Below are 22,570 nucleotides of genomic sequence, written 5' to 3'. Positions count from 1 at the left end.
TGGAATCCATCACTAGATAGAGTCTGTGGAATCCATCACTAGATAGAGTCTGTGGAATCCATCACTAGCTCGTGTCAAACGGGAAGAACATTGTTTTGGCTTTCGGTCCAGTTTCTGTCCTGTCACAGTACCAAGACAAATAGTCATAGTCCTTTAATCTCCATTCATGTGTCACCAGACCTTGTAAATATTTGTTCCTGTAGTAGATGGGCTGCACCTGGGTTTGTTGATTACAGTAAGCAAGAGCGAGTGCTTTCTCAAGTGTTGTTTGAACTATTTGCATTTATAGTGAAATTTCATTTGCATATCTTGCAATCCTTTTTAACTACTCCTAATCCCATATCACTATGTAAGTGTGCATTATGCAAAATTTTTGTTAACATTCACTCTTCACAAAGCTGCCCATGAATGCCGATGGGCATAGTAGGCACTCAGCTTGTGAGGGACCTTTGCTGCCGCTTTTGTAGTTGACAAAAGGGTTCCTTCAGCTTACAAAGCCGAGCAAAATGTTTTGATTGCTGCTCCATGGCTCCACCTACTGGTAGAGATGGATCTTAGTTTTTCAGAAGATAATGGCTAAGTTGGTAACTTGAGTTTCAGCAAAGCCTACATTACTCAAAGTTTTGAATAGACTGAAATACAACTTTGGACCATTAAAGGTATTTGACAAATGGTGCTTAATAAAGAAACATTGCCCTTGCTCCAGTAATAAAAATAATAATTACTGTCCATTCTAGAGTAACACCTACATGTTTGATTTTTTTTTTTTTTACCTGATGCTTTTAATCTTTATAAATATTCTCTGTAAAATAAGTGGTTTTACTCCTATTTGTGCCCAGTAGTAAATAGAACTCTGGGCTGTTAAGTACTTTGATGGGGCATCTTCATCCCAAATGCCTTTTTCTAATTTGACCTGTCTCACCTATGAAGATAAGGACTATAGTTTGAAAGTTCCGGTTCATGGATTATGTATGAATTTTGATGGCCTATGAGAATGAATAAAGAAAATGAATGTAACACATTGGATCACTCTGGGCTTTTCAGAGCACATGGGAAATATGTCATTCTTGAGGCTGTGGTTATTTTATTTATTTATTTTGAGACTTTAGGGAAAGATCATTAAATGACTTTATTGTAAAACGTCCACTGTCTATTAGCAGTTTTTTTCTAAAGACACAAACATGAGAACTGAGCACGGCACCCAGAGTGACTTGCCCCTGCGGATGGGGAGACGCAGGATGGGAGAAGCTGCGGGGCTTTCCGTGCACCCCAAGTCTCAGCTTCCTCACTCGCTCCAGGGCTCCAACACTACCTCTGACAGGGACCAGAGACCACTAAGATCCCCAAGCACGGCAACTTTCAGACTCCCAATGCTCACCGCAGCACGTTCTAGGTTCCCGATGCTGACCGCCGCACGTTCTAGGCTCCCGATGCTCACCGCCCACACGTTCTAGGCTCCCGATGCTCACCGCCCACACGTTCTAAGCTCCCGATGCTCACCGCCGCACGTTCTAGGCTCCCGATGCTCACCTCTGCACGTTCTAGGCTCCCGATGCTGGCCTCCGCACGTTCTAGGCTCCCGATGCTGGCCGCCGCAAGTTCTAGGCCCCCGATGCTGACTGCCCCACGTTCTAGGCTCCCGATGCTCACCGCCCCACGTTCTAGGCTCCCGATGCTGACCACAGCACGGTCTAGGCTTCCAATGCTGACCGCCACATGTTCCATTGTGGAACTCTAGCATATAAAACCCACCGTCCAACAGCTGCTCTCACTGACCGTTGCTGTCCTGACCAGCTAGCCTCCAGCCTGGCTTGCACACTACAGAACGCAAGTGCTGACATGCCCATGCAGTGCCTGTGTTCAGTATAAAGGTTTGTTCAGGATAGCCCACATCACTATAGTGCTTAAATCTCTGTAGTGTCTACTGGGATCACACCCTTTGACAGGCTGGTCTAAGGTGACACTGTTACTCTTAATATGGCTGGTTTTAACTTTCAGATTTACAATTTTCTTTTTATAAGTAGAAGGTTACATTTATGGAATAGTACCTGAGTTATAATCTATTGTATGCCTCTTCAGGATGACATTTAATTAAATAAATGCTTATCAAGTTAATGCCTTTACTTTCAAATTTACTTTCAGGACTTTATCCTGAGTTATTAGAATTAGAAATATTGATAAAGATGAATTGTTAAGCATAGGTATCTCATTATTTGTCATTATGAAAAATTAGGAATAACAAATAATTCCTCACTGGCTAAGTTCAGTTTTCTTGTTACAGAATATCATAATTAAATCATTTCTGTTTTATACAGCTATTTAAACACTTTGAAGAACTGAAGGCGTAATAGCTTGGATCACATACAGCAAAATACATTTAGTATTTTTTCCTAATTCTCTAATGTTGTAGCTGCTAAATGCATTAAAGAACATTTAATTGTGTGGGTATATTCTTAAAATATAACTAAGTGTAGAAAATTTAAGGTATCCTAGAATTTCCCAATTAACCTAAAAATTAAAAAAAAAAAAACAAAAACTACCTCTTAATGTATAAAGCTGTCACCCACACAAACACACATACTTGCAAAAAGAAAAGGCTAGGTATTGCTCCAGATGTTAACACTGTCTCAGGATGATGAAATTTAAGTAATTTCTGTTTTTTATTTAGAAGTTTCCATACTCGGTTTATGTTATCAGTTTGTCAATTCTTCTTTTCAGATCAGTATTTAGGAATGAAAAAGTGAAGCCAGCTGCATTCGGATGAGATTGCTAGCAGACTGTCAGCCGCCTTATGAGATTATAAATTCTTTGCTATGGAGACGGTGGCCTGAAAGACGCTGGCGCATCACTGTTGTAGAGGAACTGACCCCTCTGCTTCCTCCGGGGAGTCACCGTTTAATAATCCTCTGGGGTAACTCGACCTTGGAGGAGCCCAACAGTCCTACTTTTTAAATTTGGGAGAGCTTGTAGATCGTAAAGCAAGAAAGGAAGATCCTGGTGGGAAGAAGTAGGTTTCCCTTCCCTGTCTTCCTGCCTACTCACTTGGCGGTTCTGGGGCTTGAAGCCAGGGCCTCCCACAGAGCAGACAAGAGCCCCGCCACTGAGCTGCATTCCCAGACCCTCTGCTCTACTATGCTCTGACCTTTGGAATCAGTCCAGCATAGAGCAGTGAGGAGGCAGGTCAGGCCTCATGGTAGACTGAGAACCTTACGCTCAAAGGAGTGGCATCCGGGCCTCAGCATTTGTAATTATAAAGTGTTTGCTTGTCACTTACTTCACAACTTAAGAAGGGTCTTGTGAAAATGCTCCACCACTAGAAACACATGACCAGCGATACATGGCTGTATCAGCCTTCTGGGCTTTTTCCCTTTGGAACTCATACTTTCTTTACATGTTATTAGCCCAATGGACTTTTAGACTTGAAAACATTTTTATTAATCTACTATATTTTTTTCCACAAATAAAGTGAGCTTTAAAGTTGAAAATTCATTATGAACTGAATAAATGGTAATAAGAAATGCTTGAGTTTCTCCAGTCACTGAGTTCTGAATTCTAGGACACAACTATAACTTAAAAATATGATGATACACAACTATAGTCCCTGCACTCTGAGGTAGAGGCAGGAGGATCGGGGGTGTATGGTCGGTCAACTGAGGTAGAGGCAGGAGGATCAGGGGTGTATGGTCGGTCAACTGAGGTAGAGGCAGGAGGATCAGGGGTGTATGGTCGGTCAGCTGAGGTAGAGGCAGGAGGATCGGGGGTTTATGGTCGGTCAGCTGAGGTAGAGGCAGGAGGATCAGGGGTGTATGGTCGGTCAGCTGAGGTAGAGGCAGGAGGATCAGGGGTGTATGGTCGGTCAGCTGCATGATGAGTCTGAGGCTAGCCTGGATCAAGACTCCGTCTTGAAGTCAAAAAACATGTAAATACAGCCTAAACTCCGAGTCCAGGGCTGTGTCAACTTCAGATTTATGCTGGTCTCAGCTATTGCTGCACTCGTGGCTAGTAGTAGAAAGTGAATCATAGTGAAAAATTTAAAAAACACAAATCACAAAATTTTTAATCAATATTAAAGTACAAATTTACCGGAGATGGATTTTCAGTGGTATAGATGGGTGACTTCATTTGGTTCTTTCATCGCTCCATCATTGTATTCAGCTCTAGAAAATATGGCGTCTTGAGGCCCCAGGGAGTGGGGAGTCCTGGCAGGGGTATGGGTGGTGGGACATCCTCTTGGAGACGGGGGTGGGGAGGGAGGAGGAGGAATGGGATGAGGAACTGTGGGAGGGTAGACCTGGAGGGGGACAAGGACTGGCCTGTAAAAAAATTAAAAGTAATAAAAAGAAAGAAAGAAAATATGGCGTTGCATTGATTCGATACTTTTTTACTATAATATTGAAAGTTTATTAGCTTTCATTACTATAACAAAATACCAGAGACAAGCAGCTTACAAAGAGAAAAGACTTACTTTGGCTCACATTTTATACATTTGATTCACGATCAGTTGTCTCTGTCGCCTTTGAGCCTGTGGTGAGGCAGCACATCATGCTGAGGGCATGTATTACAGTAAACCTCTGCTCTTGGCAAGGAAGTTAGTAGGGGAAGATGCTTGGGTCCCACTGTTTTCCCCTTAAAGGGCACACTGCTGCTGACCGGAACACCTCCCATGAAGTCCAACCTCTCAAAGATTCTGTTGTCTGCTAACGGTGCCATGCTGGGCAGTGCCATTCTGGGAATCAACCCCTTATTAAGTAGAACTTGGAAGACACATCAGATCCAGTGGTAGCAGAATATTTACTTATATGCTTATTTAGAGACAATGTTTCTGTGTAGTCCTGGCTATCCTGGAACTCAAACTAAGAGATCCATGTACCTCTGCCTTCCCCGTCCCCTTCCCTTCCCTGTCCCCTCCCCTCCCCCCTTTTCCCTCCACCTTCTAAATGCTGGGGTTAAAGGCATGTGCCACCGCACCCAGAAACCTATTAGCTCAGAAACCTATTTTTTAAATTTAGTAGTTTGGGGCTAGAGAGATGGCTCAGTGGTTAAGAGCACTTGCTGATCTTAGAAGTGCCCCAGTTTCAGTTCCCAGCACCCATTTGGCAGCCCTCAACTGTCCTAACTACAGTTTCGGGGGATCTGATGTCCTCTCTGGCCTCCTTGGACACCAGCCATGCACAATGCTCATATAAGGGTGTGCGTATGCATGCATGCACTTGTGTCAAAATACTCATGCGTATAAAATAAAAGTAAATACATCTGTGGTGGTTTGAATAGATATGGCCCTCATAGACTCATGTGTTTGAATGCTTGGCCCATGAGGAATGGCAGTGTTAATAGGTGTGGCCTTGTCAGAGCAAGCTTGTCACTGTGGGGGTGTGCTTTGAAGTTACATATACTTAAGCTATGCCCATTGTGGCACACAGGCCCCTTCTGTTGCCTGCAGATCAAGATGTAGAACTCTCCGCTCTTCCAGCACTTATGCCTGCATGCTGCCGTGCTTCCCACCATAATGATAAGAGACTAAACAGTAAGCCAGCCCCCACTAAATGTTTCCTTTATAAGAGTTGCCTTGATCATGGCGTCTCTTCACAGCAATAAAACCCCAACTAAGACAACAATTTTTTTAATTGGTAGATCATAAAAATGCTGTATTTTAGTAATACTACTTACATTGTTCTGGGTTATGTGTAACAGTGTCCCTTATCCAAGTTTTGATTCTTTGTGCGCTTACAACTAGATTTTCATGGAATTAGTGACTGAGAAAAAAGATTTGATGCCTTGTGTTTAGTTCTGTTGTGTTTTTTTCTGCTACGCATATTTTGAAATATTTGAAATATTCTTCTGGTTTCCCAGATGTTGTTAGACAAACCCCAAGACAGTGCTTACTCTATGGTGAGTTTCAAAAGCCATCAGTGTTAAGGTTTTTTTCTCTTTTAAGGGGCTCAGTAGTTAGGAGCACTTGCTGTACATGGTCATGTACGAGGCCTAGAGACTAGATCCCAGCATTCAAAAGTCAGAACACCTTTTAACTACAGCTCCATGTGACCACAGCTCTTCTGACCTGTGGGTACCTGCACACGTGCACACACAGACACATGCACACCCATACACACACCACACACAAACGACCTTTAAAACATCTGCATGAAGAGCCTTAAAAAGAGGAAGCAGTGAAAGGGGACTGGAAGTGCAAGCAAAGGCGAAGCAATGTGCGGTGTCAGCAAAACGGTTCTAGACAATCCTGTAGGTCTCACAGGCAAGGCGCTCTGGAGGGCGACAGCACTCGCTCCCAAGCCTGACAGCCTGGAGTGATCCCAGAATACACGTGACGGAAAGAGAGCAAATTCCTGCAAGTTGTCCTTTTACCTCCACACGTGCAAGTATACATACTCACAAGCACACATGAAATAAATGTAAATGTTCAAAAAAAGAAAGAGAAATTTGAAGATGGAAGTTGAGGTCCTGATTAGTCTCCCGAAGACTTGGGAATGTGCCTGACATAGCAAGAGCTGTGCTTCCGGGGTTGATCTGTCTCATCTTCTTGCTGTTGTTTCATTCTCTGTAGCCGCACAGGTACGTGTCTTGCATTGATCATGCTTTCCCCCTTCTCTGAGGTTTATGAGGCGTCATTGCACAGCCTGGGCTGTGACTTTGGACTCTTCCTTCCCCCATCTTCCACGTGCTAGGGTTCCAGTTGTGTGCCACCACGCCTGACCCGTCCCATGCTTCTGATTATTCTTAGTCTCAACTGTCTTCATGACTGTGGGAACGTTTGAAAGGGACAGTTTAAATAGTTCCACTGCCAACATTTTAAAGGTATACAGAGTGTGTCCGTTACACAGCTGGAAAGCAGAGAAGTTGAGAGAATCAACTTAGTTCAGTCAGCATTTACTGTGTCTAAATAGTCGCCAATCTCTCTCTCTCTTTTTTGTCAGTTCGTTATAAATACTCAATTTAAGGAAAATAAAAAGGTGAAAAGGTCAATTTTAACAAGAGCAGTACCATCCGATTCGTAAAAAACAAGAATACTTGTTAATAATTGTCAGAAGATTTGAGCGTTTCTAAGGAGCACATAAAAATATGTGCACAACTTCTGATAGCAAAGGAAATAAAACAAGTGATTGTTGAGGGAGTGCAGGAGAGTACTCTTATATTGGTAAGGTTGTGATAATATTATTCTTTGTAAATTGCGTGTGTGTGTGTGTGTGTGTGTGTGTGTGTGTGTGTGTGTGTGTGTAGAGGGGCAGGGGAATAGGAATGGAGCTGTAGTTTAGAGATGGCTTTGGGCCATCGCTTGGTTGCTAGGAATCAAACCTGGTTCCTCTGGAAGGGCAGTCATTGCTCGTAATTGCTGAGCCATTTACCTCTTCAGCCTAGCAAATAAAAACTTTTAATGTGAATATAATAACCTTTGAATCCTAAAATTTGTCAATGGAGCATTTTTTAATATAGGTTCTGATTTATGTCCATGATTTTTTTGGACGTGTGTACATCTGCATTTGCCTGCTCCTGTATACCCATTAGTATGTGTGCGAGTCAAGAGGATGACCTGTGGGAGTCAGTTCTTTCCACTTGTTATGTGGGTCCTGGGAAATGTACCCAAGTCATCAGGCTTAGTGGCAAGCACCTTTACCTGCCAAACCATTGGTCAGCCCTGCAGCTAGCTACATCCCAAATCAATTGATGACGTTTAATTTAACAGAAAACAATATTCAATAAAATGATGCCATCTAGGCAGATTTATCATGGGAAAATTATGCAGCCATTTGAGTGAGGGGTAAATCAGCTGAAAAGGGTAAACGTTGCCTGCTTGCCTCCCTTTCAGGTAATCATACATATTCACCTTCACCCCTGCCGTGTTCTTTGTGGGTTTGGGTTGTTTGTTTGTTTGTTTGTTTGTTTGAAAAGAAGACTACCTGGTAGCCAATTTCTTCATCCTCTGGCATATAAAATCTTTCTTCCCCGATTTGTTCCCTAAGCCTTAAGTGTAGGAGGTGCGTTATGAATGTAGTAATTGGGTTGGGCACAGTCAGTAGTTCTCTGCATTGTGACTAGCTGTGGCTTTCTGTAATGACCTCTGTCTTCTCCCAGAAGAAATTCCTTGGTGAGGAGTGAGAGCTGTACATACCTGTGGGTATAAAGGAAAGTCCCTAGAATACAGTTAACTGTTCTAGGGACTCACGGTAACAGTTTCTCCTGTGTTTCATGACCTAACCAACCACTGGTAGCTGAATGTACATGCTAGGCATGAATTTCCTCCTGTGGAGCAGGCCTTCAGTCCAGATAGATTCTGGTTACCCCCAGGATATGAGTGTCTTCCACATTGGACGTCATAGTTTGCTAATACGGCAGGATAGTGCCATTGGTTGCTTTTCTCCGTTGGAAGATTGTGTGACTCTTTCATTCAGTACTGTGTGAGCTAGTCTTCAGTGTGATCCAGATGGATTCCTCCAGAGCCGGTGTCCAAAGTGTATAGTGTCTTCTTCAGCAAAAGGACATTTTCTGGACAGTATCCAGGGCAGCAGGTATATCTACATTGTTTTGAGGTTTCTTGGACTCCCTTGAGCAACAACTCAAAAGGTTTCCCGTGCCTGGCACTGGGGTATCTGACTGGAGTATCTGGTAGTTTATGGTGTTTGGGGGAGCATTGTCAACCTTAATTGGAGTATCTTCAATTAAATAACAAAATGCATAGGAGTGTGTGTGTGTGTGTGTGTGTGTGTGTGTGTGTGTGTGTGTGTTTGTGCGAGGGTGTGGGTGGGCAGTTTTAAGCAAGCATAAAATAATTCCCTGTGGCCTTTTCAGTCATCTTGTGTTGCTTATCTTTTCTCCTTCCCTCTCTCAAAGTCTTGCTATTTCTCCTCCCTCCACAGGTAAGTCTCCTCTGGTCCGCTTTTCCCATGTCCTTCTTTCCTAGCAACTGCATCCTGTTACCCCCTCAAGTGTTCTTCATGGGCCTTTTTAAGGTTCTTGATATCTATAGTTACTCCATGGTTATGTATTGGTGTCTAAAGAGTCTGAGTTACCTTCCACAAATAAAAGGTCTATATTACTTTACTCAGTATTATAATGTGTAGTTTCAATTACATGAAAATTCAGCTATAAAGAAAACTGACACCACCAAGCATAGTGTTTAAAGTATAGTATGCAAGAGAATACTGCAGTCTTCATGGAATACAAAGAAGAGGTATGAAGGGGCTAGCTCACACACACAAGAGAAGCTTCATTGCCTACCTCAGAGCGTGCACTGGAAATTTAACTTACTGAAGTTTTTCAGTAAGGTATGTGGAAACAAAATACAAAAAGTAGATCACAGAGCTCAGTCCACCAATATCTGAACTGCAGAACTGAAGGGCACATGAAGATAGTGCAGGAATCTTTCCTGTGGAGCAGACCTGGTTTGATTGTTGAGTCTTCACCATTTTTAAGACAGGGTGACCACTTTAAAGACAGTGAAACTGAGTGGGAAATGGATACAACTAGAAATCATTATGGGAAGCAAAATATGCAAGGTCAGATAAGTAGTGCATGCTTCCTCTCATGTGGAACCCGGGTTTAAGAGAGAGAGAAAATGAGAGAGAGCAAGAGTTAGCGAATGCTTGCATGCGTACGTGTTAACAAGTGTTATGGGCCTGTGTCTCTGCTGAGTCCTGGGGTTACGGCTCTCTGCTGCTGATACCTGAAGCTGCATGGCACTTTAGTTAGTTAAAAGGAGGCAATGCATGATTGCGAGGCATTTTATTATAGGAAAGAGAAAATAGGCTGGCCATATAAAGAGAAAGAAAGGAGGGAGAAGAGAAGGGAAGAGAGAGAGAAAAGAGGAAGAAAGCAAGAGAGAACAAAGAGCAAGAGAGAGAGGAAGAAGGCAAGAGAGAACAAAGGGCAAGAGAGAGAGGAAGAAGGCAGGAGAGAACAAAGCAAGAGAGAGGAAGAAGGCAGGAGAGAACAAAGCAAGAGAGAGGGGAAGAAGGCAGGAGAGAGAACAAAGCAAGAGAGAGGAAGAAGGCAGGAGAGGGAGGGGGCAAACCACCCCTTAGATTGTATGAGGCGTGGCTATCTGTCCGTGGAGTGCCTGGCTGTGGTCAGATGACTGTGGGTAGGGTCCAGCTAGAATGCTGGGAGCTTGGGGCATTGTCTACCTGACAGAGCACACATCTCCTGTGGGGGCAGCTGTGAGAGATTGTGACTGAAACAGGAGCTAAGGACCCAGGAGTAATGGTTGAACTCCTTCTGTCTCTGACAGACAGAGATATTGCCAACTGGGTCATCGGGGTTCAGACCTATTACTCAACTGGGCTTAGGTTGCCTGAACAGAGCACTGCCCTGCAATGTGTATGCTTATATGTGGAGGAGGGTCACAGGACATGAGGTAGGAAATAGAGTAACGTTCTGTGTGAAAGGAAAGCATAAGAGCCAGGTAGAGGGGTACAGCCAAGTGGGAAACAGTGATTGGGCGGAACAAAGGACAACGTATAACTTCTCATGAATGAAAATTACCTGAAGCAACCCAAGATTTTGTGTATTAGCATAAATGAATAAATGCAATTAAAGCAGCCCACTGTGGTGTTGACTGATGTACAATGGCTGAAATCTGTATCAAAAACACTGGCAGGAGCCTCTCAGTGTGACCTGACTTAGAGTAAATATCTATAATTATATTAGAGGAGATCATTTGTTATTGGGATAGGACCTAAATTCAATAGTGGGTGTCTTTATGGATACGTAGAGACCAAGAGGCACTTGAAGAAAGCTAAGTGGGTCTGCTTGCTGAGAGCTGGCATGAGGCAGCAACGCACCAGCAAAACCAAGGCTTATTCCTGGATTCACACGGCTTCACATCACACAGCTTCACATCACACGGCTCTCAGTGCTTTGATTTTTGACCTTCCTCACAAACTGGGGAGAATAAATGTCTCTTGTTTTAATTTGTCCAATTTGTAATACTGTGTTATAGCAGCCATAGGAAATGAATACAAATGGCTTTGTTTCAAGTTTGTGTGTGTGTGTGTGTGTGTGTGTGTGTGTGTGTGTGTGTGTGTCTATTCTGTTTGTGTATGGAGACCAGAGGACAACTCTGGTATTTTCTCTTAGAGTTCTGGCTTGAACTGAGGTAACCAGATTTTCACATAAACACAATTGCAGTATATCGTTATGTGTGTGTTCATTTGGCTAGTTTATGAACTTAAGTGGTAGCCTCTGGATTTAGGAACCAGAAAACCTCCTACAAAGTGAGACCCAGGTGCTTGATTCCGTAGAAAGACAGGAATTAGCCTACAAAGTCCCTTTTTTACCCCTCTGGCGTCCTTGGCACCTTTGCCTGTTCTTGAAGTCTGTTTTCATAGCTGGTTGAATTTATTTATTTATTTATTTATTTATTTTGGTTTTTCGAGACATGATTTTCTGTATAGCCCTGGCTGTCCTGGAACTTACTCTGTAGACCAGGCTGGCCTCAAACTCAGATCTCTGCCTCCCAAGTGCTGGGATTAAAGGCATGCACCACCACTGCCTGGCTTTTTCTTTTTCTTTTGAGACAGGCTCTCTTAGTAGCTCTGGATATCCTGGAACTTACCATGTAGATTGGTCTCTGACTCACAGAGATCCACCTGCCTTTGCCTCCCAAAGTGCTGGGATTAAAGGCATGCACCACTATGCCTGGCTAAGGTTGAAACAGTTTTTAAAATGCAGGTTAAATCATGTCAACCAGCTCACAATAGCAAGTTTTTGTGCATGTAAAATCCAGGTTCCCTTTCTTGGTGTGGCCCTACATGATCAGGTCCCATTCTTTCCTCCCCGTCTCTCACAGTGGTCTCCTCTCTCTGAATGTGCCAGCATTAAAGCTCAGGATCCTCAGGCTCTTTGCCATCAGTCCCAGCCAGTGTGCAGAAGCTTGGCCTGGCCTCCTTACGTTAAGATGATGTGTAAAGTAACTTCCCTCATCTGTCTCATCCATGTTTTCTTTGACATTTGGCACACGCCCCTTACTTGTCTGTCTCTATCTGCTGTTGGCTCCATTTCCCCTGCCACTTCTGCAACCATAAAACACATCCACTTTGGTGTCACTAGTGTGCAACAGATTAAGGTTCTGGACAGAGAAAAATGAAAAACTTCTCATCTCATTCTTAGGTCAGAACTCAGGCCACCACTAGCTTCCCTTAGGATCAATCTCAGATTCCTTAATAATATCGTATTGTAATGCCATCTGCATCTTTGTCCTGTTTCTAACTTGTCTTCAGTTTTATTGGCAGCCCCTTATTCTCTAAATATATGTAAATCTCACATAAGAATGTACTGGAAACTAGGGGCTGGAGAGATGGCTCAGTGTTTAAGAGCACCGACTGCTCTTCAGGTACCTGGGTGGATTGCCTTGCACCTCCATCATCTAACCCCAGCTCCAGGGGATTCAACACCTCTTGAACTCTATGGGTAGCAGTAGATGTTAACACAGATATATAGACAATACACACGCATAAGATGAAATACCAAATGTACCAAAATAAGAAATTAAAAATTAAAATTCATTAGATCAAAACCAAAATAGTAAAAACAGAAAAAAAAATGTAGTAGGATTTAGAAAGGCAGTTGTCAGTAGTGGCACAGCTGTGACTAGAACTTCTAGGATTTGAACTGAGCTCTTTCCAGCTAAGCTTTCTTTGCAGAGCTAGTGTGGTGGAGAGCCACAGTGCTGTTAGGGGCCGTGGGGCTGCAGGGAGGGGCTTCAGAGGCTGTGGAGGGAGGGGAGCGGTAGGGGAGAGGCCACCAGGACTTTGAGGGTGGAGGCTGGGGGCTTTGTTTCTCTGGGTGAGTAGGAGGTGTAAACCTGGGGATCGGATAGGAAGCTGCCCTCCTGAGATGTAAATAGCAAATTCTTGCTTTTTGCTTCTATAAGGAGAATTAGGTGATGTGTAAATACAACTTTATAAAGTAACTTAGATTTGGGGGTGGGACTAGAATTAATATATGCATGTTATAAAATACAATGCTATAAAAAAATTTGAGAAAGAAGAACCATCACCCACAGTGCTACCACTCAGCTCTAACCGCTGCTAGCTCCTAAGCTGCTCAGATCATCCCATCTGTTCCCACAAGCAGTGTGTGAGGCTTTTTTAAGCTTTGCCAATATTTTTAGTTTCTGTTTCTTAGACTTCGTTGATATTAAACTTGTAATATATGTTTTATATTAATTACTATGTATGTTACTTGTTTGTTTTTTGCCTGCATTTGTTGTAATTTTAGCATAGCCATTAAATCAAACTTCTAATGTTTTTATGTTGAGAAGGGCCATTTTGTCATGTTTGTAACTTCAACTTTTAAAATAATTTAATAAAGAGACATTTTGCTTATATAGACAAGATTATCTACTAAGTCTTTCTCTAGTGATGTGAGAACAGGAGTAGGTTTATCATTAAGAAACATTTCACTGTTTCGAGTCTTCCATATGTAATCTTGGCTTCTTCATGAATTTGATAATGATTCCTTTCAGTATAGTAGCTACAGCGAATACTAGATATTATCTCTGTATTCTTAATAATTAATAAAAAGAAACTGATATTTTATTTCTTTGACTGAGAATGTGTAATTATAGGGGAAATTTATGCTTGAAAAAAGAAAGCCTTGAATATCAGGTGTCCTGTTGGTGGCTGTCACAGCGCTTCCTGCCAGCAGGCTCTAATATTGCGACATCTTCACTTCTATAGGTCTGAGATATTGAACTTAGGACCCATTTTAAGCACTCTTCTAAAATCTCTCAATTTCTAAAAAGAATTTGAATCTCCAGACATTACAGAGATTTTAGCAGCTTAGGATGTTCAAGCGGGACCTGTGTAAAAACAGAGACTAGACTTCCGAGGTGAGCAGATGTTCTCTACTTGTTTGTTTGTTTGTTTTGTTTTTTCCTGTGTATCACAGTGAAAGTATCCCAGAGTAGAACTTTCTGGAAGAGACTTAGGCTATCAAACCACAGCGCACAGCTGGGAAGCGTCTAGGACAGGGAATGGTTTTGGATCCTGGGCTGTCTAGCTGTGTGGGCTACAGGCTGGTGATTACCTCAGTGTGACCCTGTCCTTTCATCTGCACAGCAGGCCCAGTCACTGCAGTCCCTTGGGATAAGACCACAGAGCCTGCAACTGTTGTACAGAGTACCCAGGTCCTTGTGGGATAGTCGCTGCAGGGAACCTTCCCTTCAGGCACACATGCTACAGCCTTGGATTTCCGATTGAATTTTCAACAGTTTTACTTTGGAATCACCAATTTGCAGAAAAGACACCAAACCAGCAGAGACTTTCTACAGTTTCCTGACATTAATATTACCTTAGCATGTTTTACGTTAAGATCCATATGTGGGCATAGCCACTCACAAACATGCACACAAAATAATGACTTACTGTAGTATAATTTTCAATTAAATTACTCACTACTTAGATCTGTCTTGTCTCTGCAACTACCAACTGTCTGTAATTCCTGTTGAGTTTAAGTTATGGGTATTAGATAAAGGTTTTCCCATTATTATTGTGTATTTGATATAATAAATGTAATGATATTCTGGTAAGATCACTGAGTAAGCAAAGAACTGTTGCTGCTCCAACCCCGAGACCACACAGGGAAAGGAGGACTTAGAGTTCTGAATGTTGTGCTTTAACCTCCAGTTACTCATTCCCTCCCCCATCTCCCTCCCCCTCCCCCCTCCCCACCTTCCTCTTTCCTTCCCCTGCTGTCCTTTCCCTCCCTCTCTCCTGTTCCCCCTCTCTCTTTCCCCTTGAATGTGAGTGCATATACAAATTAAAAACAATCATATTAAAAAGGAAAACCTAATTTTCAAGGTGACTTTTTACCAGGTTCCTGGTTCAGCAATTTTTACTTTCTTAAATGCTTTTTCTAGCCAGGCAGTGAGCCTTTTACCATAGCACTCGGGAGGCAGAGGCAGGAGGATCTCTGAGTTTGAGGCCAGCCTGGTCTACAGAGTGAGTTCCAGAACAGCCAGGGTTACACAGAGAAACACTGTCTCGAAAAGCTCCCCCCCAATCCATTTTTTCTGAAAGTTTGTTTACATATGAAAAAATGTTGGTGTGTATGTGAATGTGGATGTTATACCATACAGTACTTTAAGCAAGGGGAATCATTGGAGCATTGTCTGGCGAATCTATAAATGTTGAACATCTTAACATCACTGTACTGGGCACGCACTTACTTAAGCACATCTTAGTGTCTGTTAGGAAGTTGGCTGTGGCGAAAGCAACTGCTGCTGCCATGACTCTGGGCAGTGCCACTCCTGATCCTCTGTTAACACCCTAGAGACAGTGAAGCAGTAAAGTCAGTCGCAGATGGAATTTCACATCTTGCAGAGTATGCTGTCTTTATGAGGAGTTCATGGTTGTAATGCTGCAGAACTCAAAGCTGTTTATGGAGTGACACTTGGGGAAATTATCAAGGACTATTGTACACTGGATGCTTTAAGGAATCTGACTTGTGGCACCAAGTGGTTAGAGAGAAGATCTTGGAGACAAAAGGGACAAAGCCCGTTAGTATTTCTGCCAAACATCTTTGTGTTGTGATTGTCTTGTGACAGACACAAGGACTTAATTCATGTTTTTATTCCAAGAATTTGTGTAAAGGTAAAATTATTACTTGGAATGTTTAAACTTGATTTATAGTTTAAATAAAAGACCTTGAAAAGTCAATCCTTGTCATTATTTACAATTACATTTCAGTCTCCAATGAGAAGGTTCACTAAGGAAGGCTTTTCACATCTTGAAAACTTTATATGAGTATGCTGTAACTCAGAGCTCTACTCATGAAGGTTTTTAGACTGTTGACAGTATTTTTTTTTGTAACACTCAGTGACTGTACAGCCCTGTGAGCAGCTTGTACCACAGTCCAGAAGGAGAACATGAATCCAGAGCTCCGTGCATCACATTCTCCCCACAGAACACTGAACGCCCATATCAATTCCTTTGTTCAGATCTTTCCTTGAATTTTCACAGTGAGTTCAAACAGTAAGGGAGGCACATTATCTAAGTCTACTGACCTGTTCATTACAACTCCTTCCACAGCTTGTTTGGGTTTTTTTCTCTCTCTGGAACTTCCTGTGGAGTAAGGAATGAAACAGCTGTGGGGCTCCCGTCTACCTCTTTACCACCCACTTTCTTCCAAACCATATGTTAAATACTGCTCCTTTTTCCTGTTTATTTTGCTCTATTCCTGCCCTTCGTATTTTATTCCACTAAGAAAACTGTATGCCAGAATCAGACTTAATTACTGTGGTTTAATAATTTAGTAGTTGTGATGACTATTCTCTCTATTTGATGTTATTTGATCTTATGCATGTTTATTCTACTATTGGGAAGCTTGTCAAAACCCGTTTTTAAAACTCAAAATATAAATATCTGATTGCATTTTAACCCGGAGTGTTCTTATTTGTAGCCTGGGGTAGATTGGCATTATGAAGCCGGGCGAGCATTTATAAAGAATAATCAAAGTAAATTTAAAAGAGTGCTGGCAACTTGGTCAGGATCTAGCTGATGCTCTGGGCCCCTTTTGTCCTTCATGGAATTCTCTCTTTACTCTGACCATCTTGCTCTGCCATAAAGACCTGCTGCTAAAGTTGCTGGCTTCTAGCAGTTGGATTATGCAGTGGAAGAAAAGAACAGTTAGGATCTACTTTCCAGCCTCTCATCCACTTCCCTAAGGCCAGACTTCTCCCAGGTCCAAGAGTCACACTTCCCACAGTTGCTGGCCCATAGATGCTTCATTAAGTAGATTTAGTAAGTGGAGTTCTCTCCTGTTGCTGTGGGTTTCTGTTAGGAGTTTGACCCACAGACTTGTTCTCATCTTCGGCTTCTTCTCATTAAATATTAAAATTAAATATTCTAATTTAGTCACTTCTCTTTTCCTTTTCCTCCTCCCCCTCCTCCCCCTTTCCTTCTTCCTTCCTTCCTTCTTCCTTCCTTCCTTCTTTCCTTCCTTCCTTCCTCCCTTTCTTCCCTCCTTCCTTTCTTCTTTCTTCCTCCCTTCTTTCCTCCCACCCTCCCTCCCTTTCTTCCTTCCCTCCTTCCTTTCTCTCTTCCATCCTTCCTTTCTTCTTCCTTCCTCCCTCCATTCTTTCCTCCCTCCCTCCCTTCCTTTCTTCCTCCCTCCCTCATTCCTTCCCTTCCTTTCTCCCTTCCTTCTTCCCTCCCTCCCTTTTTTCCTTCCCTCCTTCCTTTCTTCTTTCTCCCTTCCCTCCTCCCTCCCTCCCTCCCTTGCTTCCTTCCTCCCTTCTTCCCTCCCTCCCTCCCTTCCTTTCTCCCTTCCCTCCTTCCTTTCTTCTTTCTCCCTTCCCTCCTTCCTTTCTTCTTTCTCCCTTCCCTCCTCCCTTCCTTCCTTCCTTCCCTTGCTTCCTTCCTTCCCTCCCTCCCTTTCTTTCTTCCCTCTCTCCCTTCTTCCCTCCCTCCCTCCCTTCCTTCCTTCGTCTTGGTATTGCTGATTGTTTCGAGACAGGGTTTCTCTGTGTGTGTAGCCTTGGCTGTCTTGGAACTCACTCTGTAGACCGACTCAGGGATATGCCTGCCTCTGTCTCCTGAGTGCTGTGACTAAAGGCATGCTTCACCACTGCCCAACATCTTTTTCTTTTTTAAAATTTGCTTTAATGTCTTTTCCTCTTTTGAGACAAGGTCCCCTGTAGCTCAGGCTGGCCTTGACCTTTCTGCCGCCACCTCCTAAACCTAAATGCTTTGCATCTGTCTGGCTTTCTTTTCTTTTCCTGTTTTATTTCCTTTACTTTTCTTCCCTCCTCTTCTTCTTTTTTTTTTTTTTTTTTTTTTTTTTTTTTTTTTTTTTTTTTTTTTTTATTTTTATTTTTTTGTTCTTTATTTTATTGTGGTCAGACTCAGGACCTCCCAGCTGCTAAGTGCATACTTAACTATTCTTCTTAACTTTTTCTTTGTAATCCTTTACAGTTTGTTTGCTTTTATGCGTTTATAGCATTTGCTTTGTTTCTTGAAACAGGATCTCATGTATCCCAGCCTGGTCATGCATTTGCTTTGTAGCCTAAATGACTTTGAACTTTTGATCCTCTTGCCTCCATTTTACTTCGTATGCAACTAACTTGCACTATTTATAAGATTCTTCTCCTTAGGTAAGGGTGCTGCTATTCCTTTAGTGACAAGCTGATACTTCATTTAGGACTGCTGGAGTTGGAACTGGTAAATAAGTTTACTTTCTCTTTCCACCCAGTGTTTTGGAAGTAACACTGTTGATGTCATCTTTGATTTTGTTCTATTGGGTTTTTGTTGTTTAGGTTAAATTTAAAGCAGTAAAGAGATTTCACACTCATAAACACTCACACACACAGATACATACATATACTTTTGATAGGAAGATCTTGAAAGCAGTGATCAAGTTAGCTTGTTATTAGGGAACTGGTACCCTGCTTCACTGGCTATAAAGCTGCCTTGTATCAAAGTGGAACAAGGGACAACTGTTCAAGGTGTCGCTAATAAAGTAGTGGCATATGATGCCATGCTCACCTTTCAGTTCTTATCAACTGCTTTTTCTCCTCGAGGGAGTGGCGTAGTATTTTTGGTATCCATAGCAAGTGGAATCAAGGACAAGAGATTGTTGCCTACCAGAAATTATGTGACAAAATACTGTTTAGCTTGATTGGTAACGTAAGTCTTTGTCTGCAGCCTAGTGCTCCTTTTCTTGCGCATGCTGTCTTTAGGAGCAGCAGGTAAGTAAGCTAGATTATGTGCATGCTTTTAGATGGAAGAGTAACAAATTCAGTATTTTTTTTTTCTTGTATATATTATAGCTCAGGTTTCTGCCTACACCACCAAGAGACTGTCAAAGAACAGGTTTATAACTTTATACTAGAGGCAACAATGAAGAACTGCTGAGATAGAGTCCTTCCTGCTGGAACAGACTGCATAAACCCTTCCTCAACAGAGTGGGAGAAGAGTACCGTGCTTGAGCAATAAATACTAAACTTATTACTATGTAAAAAATGGTGTTTTTCTTATTACCAAATTAATGTCACTGTGAACTTAAAAGAACAAGTTTTTTATACACACACACACACACAGATTATTTGCAGTCTTATATAGCCAGGGATAATGAGGTAACATTATGAACACACTGGTGTTCATTTCAACAATCCTAATATGTCCAACATATACTCTCTTCTCTTATTGTGCATGTTTTATGCTCAAGGTTTTCATGTAATATAACAGCAATTTTGCATTATTCTAAAATGCTCTGAGCAATGAACACTAAGTACCTTTTCTAAAGTAAGTCATCAGTAACCCACACCCATGAACTATTTTATTGGTAAAATTTTAATTTGGAATTACCATACTAGGAATTAAAAGGTACATTTAAAGAAAATAGAAATCTGAATTAGAGGTGTTTGACAGCTGTATTTCTGAAAGAAAGTAACCATGCTATGTACTGACAGGTTTTATAAGGCGTATATTCTTGCTGTACTTGGTTTAGGTAGTGTTGCAATGTTGCTGACAAGATTTGGGAAGAGAGGTGCAGAGCTGGTTACCTTGAGCTGGCATGAGGAAGTTCTAGCACATCATGCTGTATTAACAAGAAGGGTGTTAGTTACAAGTAGCAGAAAACGTTCAGAAGAAGAAAACATACTCAGGGTTCCTTAGACAATAATATATAGAGAGGCCCAATGAGATGACTCAGTGAGTACAAGTGCTAGTTGCCAAACTTGGGGATCTGAGTTCTATCCTCAGTAACTCCATAGACAGAGAGATAGATAGATGGATAGGTGGATGGATGGATGGATGGATGGATGGATGGATGGATGGATGGTTGGATGGATCAATAAACAAACAAAAAAAATAAGCAAAAAACCCAAAACAGACTGACTCCATGTTAGGCAATGCAACAGTCCAGCACCATGAACTAGTGTTCTTTTCTTTCTGTTTTGCTGTTTTCAGTGTATTAATATTGTCCTCACACCAGATGCATTATGATTGCAAGAAGGCTTTGGTAAATCTACTACATAAACATGACAACTTCTAGAGGGAGGGAAAAGTACCCATCTTGCTTTCTGTAGAGAAACCTGTTCAGGAGGTCACAGGCTTTTTCTAAGCCGGGCTGTGGGAGCAGCAGAGGTGAGACAGCGTATGGTGATTGGAGATGACAACAGTATTCACGTATTCACACTAATTTTATAAGACTATCATCACCCTGACAAAAAAAAAATTTCTAAAACAAAATACCAGCAAACTAAATCCAGGAACCGAAGAGATGGCTGAGCAGTTATTAACTACCAGTTGCTCTTCCAGAGAACTTGGGTTTGATTCTGAGCACTGACATGGTGGCTAACAATTGTCTGTAACTTCAATTTCAGGGGATCTAACACAGTCTTCCGGTCTCTGCAGGTACCAGGCATACACAGACATACATGCAGGCAAAACACCATACACATAAATGGAAATTAATTGATTAAGCTGAATCTAACAATATAGAATTTTAACCCATGACTAAGCAGGATTTATTCCAAGAATGTAAGATTACTCAACATTCAAAAAACCAACCAATGTAACACCATGTCAGTAACCAAGGAACTTAAGCTACATGGTCATTTCACTGGATCAGTAGCTACAAGCTCACATCTGATCAACCAGCACAAAGCAGACAGAAACAGGCAGACACCGGGAATGTCATGGGCTTTAAGCCCTCCCCCCAGTGACACACTTCCTCCAACAAGGCCCTATCTCCTCATCCTTCCCAAACCGTTCCATCAACTGGGAATCAAGTATTCAAATATATGAGCTTATAAGAGCCATTCTCATCCAAACTACTACACTAGAAAACTAAAAATAGAAGAGAACTTGCTCAACTGACAGATAACAAATCAACCAACCACCTGCTCCTGTTGAATGTAATGATGGAAGACTGGATGCTTTCCTTGTTAGATCAGGAATGGGATAAAGCGGTCTGCTTGTGCTTATTCTGCTCAGAAATGTATTAGAGATTCTACCAAGGTAAATTAAACAGATGAAAATGAACAGAGATTCCTATACACTGCAAAGGAAGTACAACTTGCCACAGTTAGATGAGCGTCTGTGTCAAAAATAGGAAAGAAATTTCTGGAAAGTCATGAAAACTAATACTAGAGTTCAGCAAAGTCACAGTGTGCAAGAGTAGTACACGGAATCAACTGTACGCTGAAACCAGCGCTTTCAATCAACAACCTGAACATGAAATCCAAACGGGAAACCTGGCCTATGTAGTGAGTCCTGGGCCAGCGTGTGCCACGCAATGAGGAAACTGAAAACAAGCACAGGAGACAGAATGATCTCTAATGATCACCTAATGGAAAGATGCTGTTGTTAATGTGCCAGCAGGGCCCTCTCCACCTATAAAGATTCCGTGTAACCCTTTCAGAATTCTAGCTGATGTCACTATAGGAATTAGTGACCAGCTAAAAAATTTAGAAGGTAAATGGAAATGTAAGAGCCCACAAATAGGAAATAAACAAAAAACAAAACCCTCATCCTAAAGAGAACAAAAAAAGAAAAGGACAACATAGAGCCGGCATTTCCTCACTTTAGAATTTAGTGGATGCCAGGCGGTGGTGGCGCACGCCTTCAATCCTAGCACTTTAGAATTTAGTGGACGCCAGGCAGTGGTGGCGCACACCTTCAATCCCAGCACTTGGGAGACAGAGGCAGGTGGATTTCTGAGTTTGAGGACAGCCAGGACTACACACAGAAACCCTGTCTCGAAAAAGAAAAAGAAAAAAAAGAGAGGTTTTAGAAATTAGTGGAATCAGGCCATGATAACTTCAGTAGGCCCAACCACGGACACAGATCAAGGAGATAGAGTTGAAAATCCAAAAGTAAACTGATGTCTGTAGCCAGGTAATTTTTAACAAGGGTGCCAAGACCTTTCAGTGAGAAAAAGAATCCCCATTAAATAGATTGTAGTAGAGCAAATGGACAGGCACATGTAATATCTGAGTATCTTTCTGGGAAGAAGGCCAATTCAAACCCCAGTTAATCAATAACACATTGCATAAAACACTCAAGACATGTGTAAAGGCACCAAGAGACAGCCTGTTTTAAGATTTGTATAGACACATTAATCTGGCACAATGTTAGTATTTTCATAGATATTTTCAGAGTTAAAAATTTTAAATGTTTAAATAAACACATTTAAAAGATAACTTACGTACATTAAGCTGTACAACTAAGTAGTTGTAAGTAAATTTATAAAGTAGTACATTTTTCACTGATATCTACAAAAAAAAAAAAAATCCCAAATTACTAACTTTTTTTTTTAAGTGATGGGCCTGAAAAGGTGACTCAGTTGTTAAATGCTTGCTGGTCTTTAGAGGACCCTGAGTTCAGTTCCTAGCACAGCACTGGACAGCTCGCAGCACTCTGTGTGTAACTCCAACCCCAGAAGATCTCTAACACCGCATTCTGGCCCTGTTATCTATATATGCATGTACTCATATAGACATACACTCATCTATAAATAAAAGGAAAAAAAAAAAGCTATGCCCAGTGACAGCCATTGTCACCCCTCCTTCCCCTACCCTTGATCATAAGCAATCTAGTTTTATTTATTTGTA

General features: G+C 41.9%; 1 protein-coding gene and 1 long non-coding RNA gene across 3 annotated transcripts in view; one reads left to right on the top strand and one right to left on the bottom strand.

The window, feature by feature from the left end:
• The window catches only part of Pde7a (phosphodiesterase 7A), an 82,155-nt gene that overhangs the window by 6,996 nt on the left and 52,589 nt on the right, over window positions 1-22,570 (top strand). The gene's annotated exons all lie outside the window — the stretch shown is intronic.
• On the bottom strand, window positions 4,250-19,550 carry LOC116094980. Its single transcript, XR_004120380.1, has 4 exons — window positions 19,517-19,550; window positions 16,019-16,076; window positions 15,182-15,281; window positions 4,250-4,313 (listed from the first exon to the last, which is right to left on the bottom strand). It is a non-coding gene; the product is annotated as an uncharacterized LOC116094980 (long non-coding RNA).

Source organism: Mastomys coucha, unplaced genomic scaffold (assembly GCF_008632895.1).
Source record: "Mastomys coucha isolate ucsf_1 unplaced genomic scaffold, UCSF_Mcou_1 pScaffold17, whole genome shotgun sequence".
In the NCBI taxonomy this organism is placed as follows: Eukaryota; Metazoa; Chordata; class Mammalia; order Rodentia; family Muridae; genus Mastomys; species Mastomys coucha.
The sequence above is the reverse complement of the archived record's forward strand: the minus strand, read 5'-3'. Positions and strand labels throughout refer to the sequence as shown.